The 17,194-nt window shown below is 40.1% G+C and overlaps 1 non-coding gene across 1 annotated transcript; it reads left to right on the top strand.

Moving 5' to 3' along the window:
• The first annotated feature begins 14,376 nt into the window (after positions 1 to 14,376).
• On the top strand, positions 14,377 to 14,479 carry LOC125751258 (U6 spliceosomal RNA). The gene has a single exon (XR_007400577.1). It is a non-coding gene; the product is annotated as a U6 spliceosomal RNA (small nuclear RNA).
• Positions 14,480 to 17,194: the final 2,715 nt, after the last annotated feature.

The raw sequence follows: 17,194 nt of genomic DNA, 5'->3' as shown, positions 1-17,194 counted from the left end.
ACTTATTGGAGCTGTTTGGAGTTATATTAAAAAAATAATAGTGAATTGCCTCAGAAAGTCTGAAATATATAGAGTAGTGGTTAAACACTAGGGTGGAGCAGTGGTTAACACTGTTGCCTCACACTCTGGAACCCGGATTCGGGTCTCATGATGGCTCCATACTGTAGATGTGCGGTTGTGTAGAAATGTTATTGTCCCCATAGCCTCTGGGATAGGCTGCTGATCCCCCATGATAGAATGAGAGGCTGCAAAAGACGGACTGGAGGACTAAAGGCCAAAAATGTAAGTATGAATTGTTTATATTGTTGTAAAACTCTCCAAACGTAGCCATCGCAACAACACCCATCTGGTGCCCCCAATACCTCACTCCACCCCTGTACGCGATGTCTAGCTAATCAAAATGCATGACAATAGTAAACTAAGCTAATAACTGAACTGACTGGTGAAATTTAACAAATACAAAAATGGCTGTGGCGTCCCCTGGGGGTTGAGGACCAAAGCTACATTCTAACTATTCAGTAAGATAAGTAAATCTTTTTGAGGAATTCTTGTTAATTTTAGCAATAAATAGCTTTAAACGTAGCTTTCCTTAGTAGTCTAAGACTTTTTGCATAGTATAAACCAGGCAAGTTGGTGAAAGTGCAGTACCATTAGTGTGTAAGTGTGTGTGTGTGCGGGTGTATTTGAGTACTCAAATGTACCCAAAGTGAATAAGTGCTTATTTCCAGTATGCACTGATGAATCGCATTATATTCTGTGTATAGTCTTCTTAACATGGATTTCTTTGCAGTTGGCCCTTGATAGAGGAGATCATAATTCATTAGTATTATTTGTGTGCTAAACACATGAAATCCAACAAGCAGCTAAAGAATGGATGCAATCAACAAAAAAGTCAGAAAAAAATTCAAGAAACCCTGATCAAAGGAAAAAACAAAAACACTCGACATTGACCTTCTCCAAAAGCTGTGCAATTTCACCAATAATATTGCCGAATGAGAAAATACCAAGAAAAAAAAATGCCTGCTGCCTGGTATTTCACATTAATTCTAGCCAATCCTTACTTTAGTTTCCGCTGCTTTGCCAATTACCAAGACTGTAGTCCTCCAGGGAATGACACTTGAAGCATTGTGCAGATGCCCGTTGTGTTTCAAATGCAGGTATACAGATGCATAATGAAGTGCCAAGACACAATGAAATTGTTTGCTGTTTAAAAAGCCTCAAATAAGGTACAGTAGCTAAAGGCCAGGCTATCTGGCGTAGGCTGTAATTGGTGATGATGGGCAGGTCTGAAGGAGGTTTATTGAGGTAGTGGTAGATATAAAGGTATCTAAGCTACTGTGCTCAGGAAGGCGTAAGAATAAATCTCTTGTTGCTATGTTGAAGTTGTATCATGGAGAATATTTTGTTACCTAAAGAACTCATTTATATCAATGGAAGTCAACAGGGAATACCGATTTGCTACAAGCAACCAGTGTTAAAAGTTCCCATCAGTCCTTCTAAATGTAAAAAAAATGAAGCTGTTTCTGAAGTCAGCTCTTTTGCATATTATTTCTGTTAAAAGGCATTTGTGGTAAAGTATTAGTCTCACCAAGACCTTTAGCTTTTGTGCTAATGCCCACACAATTAAACATGTTTGGATTTGCAATACATAGACAACCATATTAAACAGATGCTATATAGAATGGCATAAAATTAGATATTTAGCCTAGCGTCACCTATTGAAGTAATTTATTTTTATAGGCTTTGCGTTTAGTACAGTTTTTTGAGATTTCATTGTTATTGTACTCCTCTGCCCGGTTCATGCTAAACCCAAAGCCTGCGTAATCCTAGCTTAATCTAAATGGATCTGCAGATATATTCAAGTATACCCTTGCAAAGGCAAGGTACTATATTTGCTTTGTGCATTGGCATATTGATTGCTTTTGCGAGACAGTGGCTTTAGAAAAGAGCCGTGTCAGAGGGAGGTGATATTTGGTTGAGAAAGTGCTTGAGCAGACGATTTGGCTGAAGGGCCGTGTGCTGGCCGCCGTGGGCGAAGCGGAGAGCGTCACCTTCATGCGCAATGTTTCCCACGTGCACTATGGATGCCCTTTAAGCTGATTTAACCACATTAGTATTAAGTACAGAAATCGATGTAATGTCTCAAAAAAATATACATCATTCTGAAACAATATGAGGATGTTAATATAAATTCCCAATGGTTGCATGATAAATAGTCAACACTATTATTATATTTTTATTAGTAGAAATAGTACGTCCTTGTATCACTTAATGACTTAATGAGAGTCAAATCAAGAATCTGTATTCTGAGATATTATTTTCCTTCCATACTTTCCACTGCAACATCATAATAATTTTGACTGACAGGAGCACTTGACTTCGACAGGATGTATGTTTTTCTGCCATTGTCATATTGTGGAGCAATGTCATTCTTATGTCTCCTAAACTGCCAATCCTTCAGATGCCTACAAGGCACCTGAAAGATAAACAACAGCATACACTAAAAAACTATATACTATATATGTGACCCTGAGCAAAAGAAGCGGTTAGATGGATGGATGGATGGATGGATGGATGGATGGATGGATGGATGGATGGATGGATGGATGGATGGATGGGGTTGTACGTAATCCTTTGCCTTAAACAGGTTGAAGAAATGTCAGGAAAAATGTTAGTCTTATAAAAGTATGAATGGCTATGTGCTAACTTTGCTCACATTCCACCCAGTACTGTTTTTCATCACCCAGTGCAATCTCCATGACCCTGCTACATTTTCACTCTGTGTTGATGGAGAAGTGCCAACGGTGGTTTGTTAAGATGGCACCCTAGGTAGCCACCGATGTCCCTAAATTAGTTGGCCATCTCTGATTACACTCTTCAGGTTCATCACATAGATCCGCATGTTGGCACAGCAAGGAAGGCGTTTGACTTCCTACTTTGGGGTGATGGTTGAATTCCACCCCATCCTGTAGGGATGTAGTTTCTCTTTGTGTTCTATAAAATTTCTCCTGCCAGTATGCTATCTGACAACTCTAAATTGCTCATTGCATGTGCCCTGTGATGGGTGGACATCCTGTCCTAACTTGATTCCTCCTGCTGTGTGAATCAGGATCTCAGTGACCTCACACTTTAAAAGTGGTCATAAGATGGATGGAAATTCCTAATTTTTCCCTTTTTAAAGGGAAAAAAATAACTTTTTTTGTTTTCCCCTTTCCTTTAGTGTGTTATATAGCTTTGTGTGCATGTAAACGGTCTGCAAAGTCTTAAGGCCCAAAGTACACGCCAAAGGGAGTAAAAGGGAAATGTAACATGTTCACATTGTTCAGCACGTTGCCACACCCACCACACAATGAAGCACCTCAGGGATGAAACCCAAGTGCAGCAATGTGGTCCCTCAGCACTACTTTGAATGGAATAGAACAATGTGAAGTGTTTTCCGGTGGCTGGAGTGCCAATCCTGCCACCAACCCCCAAATTTCCCCTGTAAATTAGAGGACCTGCTTGCAGGGCAGTACGTACTTTAATATCATACACAGGACGAAGCAGTGGTAGGTTTAGGGCCCTGCACAAGGTCCCAACAGAGTTGGATCACTCCTGGCATTCATGGGATTCAGACCAGCAACCTTTCAATTGCCAGCACAGATGCCTATAGCCTCAGAGCCACCACCTCACCCAAAAGGGACTAACTCTCACTGCCAAAACCATTCTTCTCTAATCAGCCTGAAACCCCTCGTTGGAAATCCAGTAAGGGACTTCTGTGACATGGTGAGATCACCTCGGAACACCTTGTAATGTCTGCAGACTGCAAGACAGGAGTGGAACGTGCAGGGCAAGCTGACCAATTGGGCATGCTGACCAGTCAGAGCACACTGGGGCTTAAAGCTTTAGCAGAGCATTGCAGCCGCAGAGTGAATACAGGTGTACAGAATAGATTAATAATGTGTTCTTGGAACACTGAAGCATATAAATATAAAGTATTATAAAATATTAGTACACCCCAAAAATAAAATCATGAACAGTGAGAATGAACATGATAGGGCCCCTTTAAGCTCCTTTAAGCTGAACATGTATGTCTCTACCAAATTTTTCCAGTTGATTTATATAAGAGGAAGCTTTCTCAGAAAAAGGGCTTTATAATAGCAAACAATAATGTAGGGAACTCCTATAATTTGGCAAAGCAAGTCATCTTCATTTATGACATGAGATATTATGACGCAATCCCTTATGATTTAGCAAAATCTCCACATAATCATGATACACCCATTGTCAAGTGGTACAATAGAAGACTGGAGAATGAGTGACAGGTGGTATTTAACACTTGTAAACTTTTATTAGAAACACCAGTCATGAGAGTAAATGGTTCGGAAAGTCGCATAAGGCCACAAGGGGGAGCAGCTGGGACTCTGCATTGTCTCTAAAACAAAACAAAACAAATTTATTCTCTTGATCTGTCTGAACTGCCAGAGGATGCAATAGCTACTTGTTATGGAAAGTGCAAATGTGATTTTTTTTTTCCCCAGAAATTAAAAAACCTGGTATCCTCTCACCCGTATTATAATATTAACTAATATTCTTTGAATGTTCTAGCTCAACCTAATGTAGTTTAAGTGAGTTTATTTTCTGTGTGTGAGCTTACACCCCAGCTGGTCATGATTTTTGTATCTTGTGTATCTTAGAGATATAATCACATGTCTCAAAGAAGTATTGATTATGGTTAAATGTATGCGATGACCATATTATAATAGCTTAATAGGTCTTTATTGTTGTTCGCTCCACAGCTGGGTGGATGGGTGCTATAATTTGATGGAAAATATGTTTTGTGTGATGAAAACATGCTATGAAGAGCACAAACGTTTAGTTTCCTCTCCTTCTGTGATCGTTTGTCTGATGTCCTGTTCAGTCAAACAAAGAATTGCACAGATGCTTTAGATTGCATGTGTAACTGTGAGGCAGCCTGTGAAAATACTGTACATTTAAAAAAACTGGGTTTGCTAAGCATTTATTTTACTAACAGTTTTTATTGCCTGGGTATAGTTTTGCCTCAAGCAAGGCAAAGTATTTAGTTTCAGTTATTTTTTTATTTATTTAAAGAAGGGTCCAAGTCAGTGTTTCCTATTCTGGTCCTTGGGAATCCCCAGATACTTGTATTCCCTCCCAGACAATCCATACTTTTGCTCCCTCCCAGCCCCCTACCTACCGGGAGGAAAAATGTGGACTATCTGTGGGTTCCCTGACTGGGAAACACTGATCTAAATAAATGATACTGTATGTGTAATGGCTCAGAGGCTAGCGATGTGGCCCCCCATGGGTAAGAATTGTAAACCAGGATTTAGAAATGCAGATAAAAAAATATATATAGTGGTCTCTTGTTTGTTTCCAGAGCTTTTTATGCGAAATTGAGTGGTGGGGGGGGGGGGGAACAAGGTGACATTTGGTTATGGGGCCTAGAATTTCCAGCCATGCCGCTGCCTGAAATTTCCAGCATGGTGTTGAAGACAGATCTCGGTCACATGGCCAGAGTACACCTTGGAAAGGATGGCAAGACATCACACAGCACTCACACATGCACAATCATGGTATCAGTCCTATAGGGACACCTGGGGAAACCATCTTAAATGGAAGAATAAAAACTCCACAGTCAGAATTGGGCAAGATTAATCCGGGTTCTGCTGGCAGAAGGTTATGCTGCATAGCAGGCTGCTTATAGGCTCAGTTTCTAAGAGAGCAGCACACAAGAACAAGGTGAAGCAGGAGACACTGGCAGTGACCACAAACCAGCCAGGTAGGGGGCAGAAGTAACTTTCTAATGCCAGAGATGACCATCAATGTATCTGACAGTGCCTCATAAATTGGAGGATGACCTCAAGTGACCTTCAGAAGGAATGGGAAACATTAAGTGCAAGTGTGAAATGCACTGCTAGGACAGTTCATATCAGGCTCCTACAAGCAGGACTGAAGACCCATAATCATAAGCCCGTCATCATCGAGAAGCAAGCTGGAGTTTACAAAAAAATCAGCAATTTGCCCAGGCGCATACTGAAAAATTGTGAAATCAGTGAAACCGGAAATTTTGCTGTGGTCTCTTAATTTTTTCCAGTGCAGCAACTTTATTTATTCAAGAGCCTCTGCGAGTGCTGGGCCTCCTGAATCAGCCAGGGTCCCCCTACTGTGCCCCTGTAAGCACGTGTGTGTGTGTGTGTGTGTGTGTGTGTGTGTGTGTATGTGTGTGTGTGTGTGTGTAGGTGTGTGTGTGTGTGTGCGTGTGTATGTGTGTGTGTGTAGGTGTGTACACTAATAATTTAGGATTCCTAGGGGTTTTCCTGGCAGTCATGATGCTCACTTGTCCATGGTTTCAGTTTCACTGCAGGCTGTTCACAGAGACGCCCCTGCAGGATGAAATGAGTATCGATGTGTATGTACCCTACAGGTGGAACAGAATGACAGTGGTGTGGGTCCTTGTAGGTGGCTAGGGCTACTGCAGTCCCCAAGACCCGTAACTGCGTGTAGTCCTGGAGGGGACACTCGAGTGATCCCAGGGATGCTGCTCTATTGGTAATACAGTTAAGGCTTGCTGCCTTCAGCATGGGCACCCGGGAGACTGTTCCTTGCTAGAGTTATTACAATAACAGTTATAAATGGATTGGCAGGGTGTGGCTGAGGTATGACCCAGTAGTTTCTTGAGTTGGGGGTTAAATTGCTTTAGCATAAATCACTGGGTAAAACATTAATAAATAAATGAGTAAAGTATCAAATTATAAAGTATGAATCAACTTTCTATAAAGGCAGGTATTAATCAAATGCCGTACCAATCAAAATGGAATGGAAAAGTACTGGGGGGGGGTTAAAATAAAACAAGAAAAAGATCATTTTTAAAGAATGATGACAGAGCTTTCCAAGGCACAGCAGATTATACTTTCTCAGTGTGTTGTGTCCCAGCCTGAGGGGCTTTGGACATACGACTATCATTCCATTTTAAAAGATTTATTAGCGCTTTAAAACGTACTTGATTCCGACTTCTGGCAATTTTAGATTACGGATGAAAGCACCTTATTTATTTATTTTTTTCTGGAGTCAGTGGAAAACATTGGACCAGAAGTGTAGCCAATATTTATATATATATGTTTTTTTTTTTTTTTTTTTTTTTCAAACTTTCTGGAAATGGGAAATACTGTTATACCCAGTACAGGCTCCCAGAATAATTTTAATTTTAATATTTTAATATTTTAATTCACTTTCATCTCTGCTGTTCTCCATAGCTTTGGTCAAGTAATAGATTAATAGTACATTCATTTTCCAGTGATAGGGACATATATTCCAAGCATGCATAAATGCTTAAAAGGTATGTGCACACATGCTTGCCTAGTTGCATGAGTAGATATTTCTCACAGAGTTTTGACCACGCCATTGACAGTCCAAACATTATGGAAGACAGATCTTGTGATCGATATCGGTGTACTTTACATTTAACCTTTTAAAGGACACCTTTCAAATCGATATGTCGCTGTATGTGAGTCAAACTTCCAGCATGTCTGTGAGGTGATGGAATTTATTTTAGATTCTCATTTAATTGAAACTGAGAGGAACGTTCCTTTTGCCAGACAAAAGCCAGATGTGGATTAGGTTATTCCATCAATTTGAACGGTTCTCACATTTATGTTTTATCTACCTCAGTTCATGTACCTTAATAAACATCACTTTTTAGTAGACGAGTATTTGTTTTGAATTTTCAACAATTATGAAGAATCCAAGTCTGAATTTTGGATTAAGGAATTCAGTAATTGTTCAGGAAAAATCATAATAAAAACAGCGATTCCATAAGTAAAGACAAAAACTGCTCTTTCTAACTTTTTTCTTAATAGTAGTAAAGGCATATTTTTATTCAGTCCTTTTCTGTAAGGTTTTAGGGTGCAATTTTAACAGTCTGTTAGCCATAGGAATATTAGAAAGATAAACTTTGTCTGAATTTAGTTTATCGCGTTGGTCCTTCCCTCACCTTCCTTTTCTGTCGGTGTAATGTGGAGTGACCACATCCTATGTTATCCTCCCGGCTTTTGCGTAAATGTGCACTATTAATCGTTCCAGCGCACCGCAGTACCGGCAGTGCCGCTCCGAAAGCTGGATTTCATCATTCCCTTGAAGTGCTGATGCAAATGCAGCCTGCCTTTTAGCCACTGAGGTTGCTATGACAATTTGTGGGGTTGCGGTGGTATTAAGTGCTTGTTCCACATTTATGCCTGTTCCTTATGTGCGGTGAATTAGTCATGCCTGGTAGCGGGGGGCTCGGGCAGCGTCACGCCAGGTCTTACTGAGGCAGAACGAGGACTAGCAGGTAACCTCAGACTGTGTCAATGAGAAGTTACACAAATAGAATGGGACCGCCCCAACTATGAGCCAGACTCCGCTTGGGCAGAGTGCGTGGAAATACGTCAGTTTGCTACTGGTGGCTATTTTATGTTCCTTTAGCCCCTGCTGATCCATTAAAGAGATAAAATCTCCTAATTTCATATGCATATGACATGCAATGAACACAATAGATTAATATTCTCTGCTTCGGAGAAGTATATGTGTGTGTAGGCGAGATCCTGTACTAGATAAGCACTAGATCGAAGTGATTTTTTTTTTCCTTTCAAAAACAAATTTTACTTGGTGAGGTCACGGAGAGCCTCTAGGCAGTCCCAGAAAGATTAGGGCAGTGGACATCCTGGACAAAATGCTGGTCATTCACAGGTCACACAATCATTGGTGCGCTGAGGGCAATTTAGAGACACCAATTCACCTAACTGCATGTTTGTGGACTGCCGATGGAAACCAGAGTAGGCAGGGGAACCCACAAGAAGAACATGCAAACTCCGCAAAAAAAACCCAAACAACAGAACTAGGTGGGTTGGAATCAATCTCAAAAGCTTGGAGGTGCAAATGCAAAGTCTACCACATCACCCCAATGGTTTTAATGCACACACAACTTGAAACATAATATGGATGAATATCATTGATTTAATGCTGTCCAAAAGAGGTCTGCAACTTGAGGCTATTCAATAGAGCAGGCTTATGCAGCCAATCTTTGTGAATATCCTGCTGGAATATAATTCAGATGTCGGCATAACACTCTCCCAGGTAGGACTATGAAATTTTCACTGACCTATTCAATCAACGTTCCGATGCACAGTTTAAGTCTTTCTTAAATAAAACGAATATGACAGTTGATTGTTAAGTCGCAAGTTTTGCACAAATAAGGAAATCATTGTGTGCTATAAAGAAAATGTTTAAATCTCAGAGGGTGGTGGGAGGGGGTAGTGACCTAGGAAAAGCAAAAATTTTACTTTTATAGACTTTTCAAAAGCTCGGTAATCTTTTGAGGGTGAACTGTAGCAACAAATGCGAAAAAAAAGTATAAGCCTCAGTAGAAGTCGTCGTAGCATAAGACTCATTAATGAAGAGTCAGAGAGAGCTGTCATGCTTGGATCAGATGCTTCTTTTCATCACCTCACCTTCCTCCAAACTGCAAAGCCCTACAGAGATATATTACGAGATGTGGAGCTTTATTAATGACTCGAGTTCCACTCTGTGGGATTTTCCTTTTCCACACAATCTCCCGAGTCCTTTTTCAACCTCCAGTTGCTGACCTCTTTACATTTATTTAAATTGTGTAAATAATGATGAGGATAGATTCCGATTCATTTATCTAGTGACAAACATTTTTTTGCCTGAATATTTAATTTAAAAATATGCATGCGTGTTGTTTATTATATATAACTTGTGTCATTAGCTACTATTTTTTGTGTACACAGATAGATTTCCAGAGATCTCTTGTCTCCAGTACATCTCCAGGAAGTATTCACATTTATATGTTGCTAATTAAAATCAGGTGTGTGGAATTAATTCTGTTCTGATACAAAGACTGAAAATCCTGCTTTTCAAGACGTGAGAAATGAAATGCTGTAAATTGCCTGATTTATCGACTGTCTGTACTGAGATGGGCAGGTCCGCCCAACATCACTTGTTCTTTGTCCAGAGGTAGAATAATTATTGGACAGGCTTGATCCAAGGGGAGTTTAGGGATATGCTTTATTTGTCTTCTTAAAGGCAATCGGTGCTTTGGGACAAACAGGGGAAATGCTTGGATTACGGAAAGGCCACCATCTGCATAAACAACCCAAGGTCTCTCCTTTAACACTGTGAAGAGGCAGAGTCTGTTAGCTGAAAGCATTTCAGGCTTAAATGTCTAAACTTATGGTACCTGTGTATGTGTTTTAACACTAAACACAGTGTTTATCCTTACAAGTAGCTTATGCAGTAGATACACAGCCGTTAAGGCTGAAACATTTAAAGTATGTATTTATTTTAATAAGGTATTTAACACCTTCCCTTTGCTAATTACTTGGTCAGTTTACCCGGAACAACGGTGTCCTAGTGAATCTAAATAATGCAAAATGCTAATACGCAATTACAATCATAGGACAAAACATGCCTGAAATTTACATGTAAGCTTTATTTTCACAATATGACCATTTTCAGGGGTGGCATGGTGGTGCAGTGGTTAGCACTGTTGCCTCACACCTCTGGGATCTGGGTTCAAGTATCCGCCTGGGTTACATGTGTGTGGAGTTTGCATGTTCTCCCCATGTTGCCGTGGGGTTTCCTCCAGGTACTCCGGTTTCCACCCACAGTCCAAAACTAATCGGAGTTGCTAAATTGCCCGTAGGTGTGCATGGTGTGTGAGTGAATGGTGTGTGAGTGTGCCCTGCGATGGGCTGGCCCCCCATCCTGGGTTGTTCCCTGTCTCGTGCCCATTGCTTCCGGGATAGGCTCCGGACCCCCCGCGACCCAGTAGGATAAGCGGTTTGGAAAATGGATGGATGGACCATTTTCTTATCAACAATATTATAGGGTACAACAGCTGTCCATCAAAAAAGACTGCCGTAAACCTTGTAGTAATTTTAGTACAATTATAACCAAACACAGCACGGCCCATATGTTCAATTTTGTATGTCTATTACATCCAATTTTTTTGGCTTATTCCTCCTTACAGAACTCTGTGATTTTTGTGGGCTTACTTGCATGAGCTCACGTCTTCACTTACGTACTGCCACAAGATTTCTGTCAGATTATAGTCTTGGACTTTGGTTTACAAAATTTCTTGCACATAAATCATTGTTTGATAGCCTTATCTGTTTATGGTAGTTATCGCGCTTCAAGACCCCACCTCCCGCTGAGCTTCAGTCCTGTACTGTCCAATAAATGTATTCACCAAAAATATTCATTGCTAAATTTATATCAAAAGCGGTATTTTTGACTCATCTCTCCCCAGACCATTCTTCCAGTAGCCTTTAGGCTCGGCTTGGTGGTTCAACAAATTTAAATGGTCAGTGATGGTTTTCCTGGTGAGGATTGGCTCCCACCGTGCTGTCCTCCCTGACATTATATTCTTATTCGGAGTTTGCCTGATGCTAGGTGTCACGATCCGTTGACCACGGGTGAGGCAAACGAGCAGGTAAGCAGGCAGGAGGCAGGCAAAGTCGGGCAAACGGGGATTTATTGGGAACATGGGGAGCAGGAAACATCTCACGCAGACTAGCATCAATGACAGACAAGGAACCAGGGCAAGACGCGGACTGAAATACACAAGATGGAGCAAAATAACTAGACACAGCTGGGTACGATCAGGGAAGCACACGTGGATAATCAGGGGGGCGTGGCACACACGAGGATCGTACGAGCTGGGCGTGACACTAGGTAGTCTGTGTAAGAGATGCTACCCTGTGGATCTTCGTAATCTCCAGGAATAGTATGCGTCTTGCTCTTGGAGTGCCTACTTTTTCTGGACAACCACTTCAAGGGAGATTAAGAAAGACGCTGAATTTTCTCCATTTGTACACAATTTACCTGACAGTAGACTAGCAAAGCCTGAAGTCTGTAGAAATTGTTCTGTACCCTTTTCTAGCCTGATGAGCATTGACAACTTTTTTTTTTTCTGAGATTCTCGGGCATCTCTTGTGGTAGAGGCAGGTGTTCATGAACTTGTGTGATGAAGAGCAGCCTTTCACTGTTTTTTTTAATATGACAAGACCAACCACACACACATGTAATTATCATCCCACTGATTGATATTCCTAACTCTAATTATCCCCTTTAAACGACCTGATGATCCTAGAGATTCACATAATTTTTCCAGTGACAATATTTAATCATTGGAACACTTTGATTAGTAAATGAATGAAAAGTATGAACAGAAACATTTTGTATGTTTTATTCTGTTGTATTTATTTTTATCACGGAGTATTATCTAACCACACTTTAAGTCACATTTATCCAGAAACGGAAAATTCTAAATGGTTTACAAACTTTCCAGGACCACTGTACTTGTGCAGTATTTTATTTATATTCATGGGCTCTAATGTTCTTGGAAAACAACAGAAATATTTTTTAAATAATGTGGCAACTGGAAAGGTACACTGTCTCAGCTTTGCATTGCACCTAACAAACCTCATTGCCAAAGAATGGCTACTCGGGCATTTTCGTTTAAATGATGCATTTAACACATCATTTTCACTGTGCTTGACTACCTCGCCTACCTTCCTCATGGGACAACAGCACATATCTCAAGCTAGCAGTCACTTCTTGTTCAGAATTAGTTTTTAAATTTCTTGTGTGTGTATGTGTGGGTTTATGTCTGTATACATGTGTATATATTTATGCATATATTGCTAATATGCATATATAAATCAAACAAATAAATTAGTGACACATTTTTCTAGGCAATTAGGACTTTTACTTTGCAGGTCGGTGAATTTACCCCCAGCTGGGGTTACATGGATTATCTGGAGTTTTACAACCACCTTCATTGATTTGCAGATTATCTCACATTGGAGATTGTCTTCCCTTGGGGATAGGCTGGGCTGTTGAAACAAATGTGGGAAAGAGTGAGGAAATGTCTTATTTCTCTCAGGAGTCAGTTCAAGTCTAGTAATCTACTGTCTGGAGACTCTCTCCTTTCATTGCTCTCTAATGGGTGCCTGCTGCATCTTTATTAGAGATGTACAGTCAGTCTATGCAAATGTTAATGTCTCATAATAAATTGCTTTAATATTCAATTAGGGCTGTAAGTGAATAAATTCATCACGTGATACTGTACGGGATTGATGCCGATATTGATATTCATTCAGGAAAATACAGAGTAAGCTTTTTACATTATGTAGAGGACATTCTAACACACGGGTGTCAAACTCCAGTCCTGGGGAGCCTGCACATTTTTGGGATTCCCCTCATTTAACACACCTGATTCAATTCCATGTGCTAATTAACACGTTGCTCTTGAGCTGAATCATTTGTGGTGGAACAGGGGAAGAACTAAGCTACACAGGGCTCCGCCCCCCCAGGACTGGGGTTTGACACCCCTGATCTAACACATTAGCTTTATGCTGAATGAAAGTGTTAATTTTGTTTAATGGTAATCTTAACAGAATATATATTTAAATCGTTTAAGAATGTAAAATTAATCTGAATAATGGAATGTCATTAGTTATGATGTAATACTGGACCATTTTGCTTAAACTTATTTCATGGAGTTTTAAAACATGTGTGTAATACAGATATATCTACCCTATAAAACATTTTTATGAGCTTTTTGGACCTGTTGGTAATGTATTCTGTTGTCCTGTCTAGGGTGTACTTTGTCTCGGTCGCTTTGCATTCTGGAATTAGCTCAAGAATCAGCTCAACCATGATCTGAACGAGCGTTTCTGGCAAGAAATACATTTACAGGACTGGCTGTAAGATTGTACTATATAAGATTTATTTTTATATCATGTGGAAGTACAACTATAGATTTCCAGAATATAAAAACATGCGCACAGTATTTGTAGAGAAACTTGTTCTTTGGGACGGGGAACAAACTTGAGGATGAAAAATAGAGGATGAAATGTGGTGTTTTATTGGATACGAGGTGTTAGACAAGCTGAGAAAGCATGCAAAAGAGTCGTCCGGATCTCTAACCAAAAACAAACCAGTCAAAAACTTATATGGGTATATTCTGATGAATACAAATTTTGAACAAAGGCAATCGGCCTGAGACAAAAAGCATAACAGATATCGATATCATAGAATATTATTCATTATTGAATGATTATCGATTGAAAGTGTTTATAAGCTAGTATGGCACATGACATAATGAAATGCATTTCAAGATGAATTTCGCCCACAGTGCCATGTTTCATGATGTGTTGCTGTCATTATTCCTGCCCATAAACTGTGATGCGATTGTCATATATTTATATGTCCTCATGGCTTTGAAAGCCATGTAGAATGTCAACATATGTCAACAAGTAAGATGAGACTTAACAAATAGCAACATGCATATAAAGAGATATGCACATATATGTACATATGTGGTTGCACATATAGTAAAATTGGAACAATGCAGAGATAAGCACTGCTCTTGAGCAGGGATGACATGAAGATTTGCGAAGCATTCCATATCGGAAGGTTGCCAGTTCAAATCCCATGGTCAGTAATAGTATTACTAGTGGAGCCATGACAAAGGCCCTTATCCCTGAAAAAATACTCCAGGGGTGGCAGATGAATAGCTGACCCTGCGCTCTGATGACGAGCTTCGTTCTTACCTCTATTTACCTGCATGTCTTGAAGAAGAGGATCATGGGATATGCTAGTACCTGCTCTTGTACATATAACACTTTACCTATACATCCCCAATTCGTCAGCTGCTGGTTACTGTTTGCATTGCCATTTCTGGCTTATAACAACACCTTGCAACTTTTATACTACAATTATACCAAAAAAGGTGCATGGAACTTGCAATGCAGAACTCAATGCTACCTTTTGTTGGCAATCCGTCTCAGATGCATCCTTGTTGATTCTAGAAATCCTTAACTAGAGAACATCCAGAAACCAAGTGCAATCCATATGTCTATAGAAAATCTTCATTATTCACCCAGATTACCTTAGTCTCCTTGGGTCCTTTGGGTACAATCCATCCCAGGTGCCCTTAGCCAAGCAGGTCAGGAAATCCAATAAACCTGGGATTCAGATTTCTAGCTCTTTCCCTTTAGCGCCTCCTTATTCCCCATCCTCCTGTCTTCGCACTGCAGGAGCTGCTCAGCGGCGCTTTGTCGGTAATCTGTACCCCACTGGTTTCTTTGGCTTAACTCTTTTTTTTCATCTAAAATCCTACATAAATTTTTGCCTAGGGGGCAGTCAATCAGAGAACATCCGTTGACTCCTACTCATGTCTTCACAGCAGGGCAGTTGTTATCCAAAGAGTTTCGAAATCCTGCCTCCGTTAAAGATTTGTTCGGCACGCTGACCGCACTGTCCAAAAGGTTTTGCATTTTTTTCTGTGTAAATACATTTCTGATGAGTCGACTGTTTTAACTTTTACAAAGACACATACCGAGGCAAGTATTGCAGTATTTTTTTTTCAATTTGATGAATACCAAACAAGACAGGCAAGCTAAATGAAGTCACGGTTTTTATCCTCCTAAACCAGCCAGATTAATACTGCAAAAATCTGTCAGCAGGAACCGCTCTACAATACTAAATTCAACAGCACATCAATCCAGTAGTCTATTCTGCCAGTTTTTACTTGATACCATGTACTGTACGAAAACAGAGAATGAGAAATTGCACTTTTGGGTTTGGTTCTGCTATGAATTGATATGTTTTTGAGCATTGCAGCAAATCACACAGTATTTTTAAGTGTAGTGTGACATTTGAACAATTGCACATGTCCATTAAGACTGTTTTAGCCTTGAATTTATTTGGTAGCTTTAAGCAACAGAAGTAATGTGTAAGATGTGATGTTAAGTGGCTATTCAATTTATTTATAATGTCAGTAACTTTGTATTTCAGGCACATAAAAAGGGTCATTTAGTGATTGCTAAAGGGCCATTTAGTGATTCATCTAAAAATATAAATAAAAATAAATTTAAATTTAGAAATCCTTGACTTTGATTTTAAAAGCCAAAATACAATGGATATTTTTCAAATATCATTATTCCTGCTTGCCTGATTAAAATTCCACATGGTTGCGAAATCTCGCTTTATCTTCAGAAAAGTTCAAAGAAACTTCTCTGAATGTGCTAAACTCTGATAACAAGCTAATTGAAATAAAACGCTTTTATTGAGCAGAGAGGAAACCCTAAGCAGAATGGATGGCAGGTGTTAGCGGAAAGCGCTAACCCGATTAACTGTTCACACTCTTGATTAACTCAAGCTTTGACAAGTGAGCTTTGATTGTGTCAGTCCGGAATGTCTTGAGGGATCACATCCAACACACAATTGAACCATGTTCGGCATACGCCGCATTTTCTGCGTGTCGGAATGAGAACAATTAATTGGCTAGAAAGTAAAGGGAAAAGCAAATGCAAGTGTATCTCTCTTTGTTGTCTTGTAAAATCTGGCTGTATTTGTAACTCATTTTTTTTTCCTACAAAAAGTCTGTGACGAGTATCACAGCAGACAGGGATGGGACAGAAGACATGCATTATGTACATACTGTACATGCGGCATACATTAATTACCAAACATAAACCGACTCCGAGTTCCTTTGCTCTTCCGCTCCTGCCAGCAGCTCAGGACAGCTGGTCCCGCCATCGTAGACCTCCAGCGATACCCGAACATCTGCTTAGTGACAGTACTCCGAGAGAGGATTCCACATCCCCAGCAGATCTCTGTACCTTATTATCTGCTCCTCCACATTGTCATGCTTGCAGCAATTGCATCAACTGACCAATGGTCCTGAAAGTCTAGCAAGAATCAGCTGCCAACGACAGATTCTTGTATATGTATGTATGATGCATTTACACATATAAATATAATTTAAATAACTGTACAAAATATTGCCTATATGCTATGTTATATACAATATATGTACGTGTATATATACATTTTTGGGTCTTTCTAAATGATTATGAGTTTTTACATTAAGATGTTGAACTTGTTTCTTGTCACACATTTTCTGAGCACTCCACACAGCCTACCAGGCAACGCACTGCCCATGACTTACACCTGGCTGCACCGTGCACCCCATCTCAAGTAAACTGATTATTATCCGCAAGTCTCCGGCTCCCAGGAGGATTCCCTGTGCCCTTAACAAGCAAGCAATGCGCCCGGCTCTGGGTTCCACCGGGTGCCATGGGAGCAGCATGTGCCGAATTCGGGACAGAAAATGTGACCCTGG

This window comes from Brienomyrus brachyistius, chromosome 10 (genome assembly GCF_023856365.1).
Source record: "Brienomyrus brachyistius isolate T26 chromosome 10, BBRACH_0.4, whole genome shotgun sequence".
Taxonomy (NCBI): Eukaryota; Metazoa; Chordata; class Actinopteri; order Osteoglossiformes; family Mormyridae; genus Brienomyrus; species Brienomyrus brachyistius.
Note: the sequence above shows the minus strand (reverse complement) of the source record. Positions and strands in the feature narration are given on the sequence as shown.